Raw genomic sequence first — 2,500 nt, 5'->3', positions numbered from 1 at the left:
ATCGAAGCATGATATAGAGTAAGCGATACCACGCTACGATATCAAATCACGACTAAATTCTTCTTATATAAGTTCATCGAAGGGTCGTTATATCGATGGTTTTCAACGAATTTCTTGAAGAAGCTGGAAATGTATCCCGTTTGATATATAATTCGAAAGTCGATTTAATTTCCTCTTTTCTTTTATCCTCTTTTTTCTCCTCTAATTTTTCCTGCACGTCTTCTCCCTATTAGTAACAACGCGACGAATTAATAAAAGTGACCTGTTTTTCTTTTTCTGTTTTTGTTCGACGATAGAAATACGTTGATGTATACAATCTACATCCATTAAGATATTCATAGAGAAAGAAAGAAAGAAAGAAAGAAAGAAAGAAAGTGAGAGGATAGAATAGATTTTAAATAATTCTTTTCGAAAATATAAAACTAGTATTCTACATACACACACACACACACACATACACTTACTCATTCATTCCTCCCATCTCCTTACACATACATATATATATGTCGTAAGATAAGTGATCGAGGGAAACAGGAGTGTTGCGATGAAAAGGGAATATCGAACGTGGAAGAATAAAGTGTTTGAGCTCGTCGAGAACGAGAGAACGAGGAGAAGAATGAGTATAACAGAGATAAAGATAGAGACAGACAGAGAAGGAGAGAGAGAGAAAGAGAGAGAAAGAGGATGGGTGTCGAGCCCCTAGCGCATGTCATATCTCGTTGAGTGCCAGAGTGCGTAAGTCACTGTCAACTCGCAGCAGCGTTGATCGAGTGGTCACGCGATATGGGAACATTCAGTACATCCATCTCGTTTGCCGAGAGCACACCTGCCCACTTCGCGAAGTACACTTCGTGTCTGGTCATATATGGTGCTCATAAGCGTCGTCGACTATTGGTTCGCGTTCACCAATACTACTATCCAATCTCATCGTTCTCGTCGTTCTCTAGTCCTTGTCAGACACATCCAACACTTCTTTACTTACTCCCATCGAATTACTTTTCCCATAAAATGTATTCCTCTTACTTCTAGCAGTTACTACGTAGGTATGTGTGTGTGTATCATCATCGATTGACACGATCATTTCGATCGATTTGAGGGAGGATGATCTACAGAGAGAGAGAGAGAGAGAGAGAGAGAGATAGAGAGAGAGACTTTATAGGATATGGAAATTTTTATGTCAATCTTCTTCTTCTCTCTCTCTCTCTCTCTCTCTCTCTCTCTCTCTCTCTCTCTCTCTCTCTTTCTTTTTCTCTATTTCTATCTCTATCTTTTTCTATCCTTTTTGTCGTTCAAATCTGTTATTTCAGAACGTATTTTCAAACGTCGTACGTCGAAAGACGAAAATTCGATGATATATATATATATATATATATATATATATATGTCTGTGTGTATGTTTGTATATATATATGAAGGACGTCATACTTTTATTACTTTTTCATTCATGACTGATATAACGTTCTAATATCACGTTTGATATATATATATATATATATTATATTTTCTTTAGACGCCAGTACTATCTATGCATCGAACGAATCGTATAGAAATTATATTTATTATTCGTACGATATAAATACGATTCATTTGTTTTTATTTTTACATTTATATATAGTAAACGATAAGGAATGCGAGATATTTGTTTCTTTAACAACATTTCTATCAACAAAAGAAAATTTCGTAAATCAACGATGATAGAAAAAAAAGAAAAAAAAAAAAAATCATATTACAAGTCTAGTTTATTATTACATTCGAATCAATCAAATAGAAACGATAATAAGAGACTTACAAAAAATATTTGTTTGAGGTATCTTCAAAATTCGAAAACGAATTGTCCGACGAATTTTAACGTTGACAAAAATGAATAGATCTGATTTTACGTGTACTCTATGAGAAAAAGAGTGAAACAATACAAAAAAGAAAGAAAAAAGATAAGAGGAAAGAGATTCGATATTAATGAAATAATAAAAAAAGTCAAGATAATGGAAATATTATAGTTATCTTTGGTAAATACGATCTCTGTTTTCCTACTTGCATAAGCATGGGAAAAGCAAAGGAGATGATGAGGGGTGGGAATGATGAGAGAGGGGGAGAGAGAGAGAGAGAGAGAGAGAGAAGGAAGAAAAGCGTGTGGTGGTAGCCTAGGTAGGTAGAAGAAGGGCTTAAACTTTGTTTTTATCGTCGGGTGCGGTATCATTATCGAGCGAGGTACGTCCCGTAATACTCGGCATGCGCCACCGTTACTCGCTCGACTATCTTTACGGCACGAAGAGCTCGCAGTGTTCTATTTCGCGACGTGAAAAAGTATATTATGTACATTAGAACGTGGAAACGTGGATATATGCATCCAACGAAAAAACTAGACTTTGGATGTTGCAAACTAGGACGTTGCGTTTGGTCTTTTGTTATAAGGGGATAAGTGTCTTTAAAAAGAAGAAGAGAAAAGAAAAAAGAGAGAATGATAAATATGAAAAAGATTGCTCTGGAATTGTATTGTTGT

General features: G+C 35.4%; 1 protein-coding gene across 19 annotated transcripts in view; it reads left to right on the top strand.

Annotated features, from left to right (window-relative positions):
• LOC122632993 (tyrosine-protein phosphatase Lar) overlaps window positions 1-2,500 on the top strand; it is a 484,453-nt gene that overhangs the window by 441,422 nt on the left and 40,531 nt on the right. The gene's annotated exons all lie outside the window — the stretch shown is intronic.

The sequence above is a fragment of the Vespula pensylvanica genome, chromosome 11 (genome assembly GCF_014466175.1).
Source record: "Vespula pensylvanica isolate Volc-1 chromosome 11, ASM1446617v1, whole genome shotgun sequence".
NCBI classification, from domain to species: domain Eukaryota; kingdom Metazoa; phylum Arthropoda; class Insecta; order Hymenoptera; family Vespidae; genus Vespula; species Vespula pensylvanica.
Note: the sequence above shows the minus strand (reverse complement) of the source record. Positions and strands in the feature narration are given on the sequence as shown.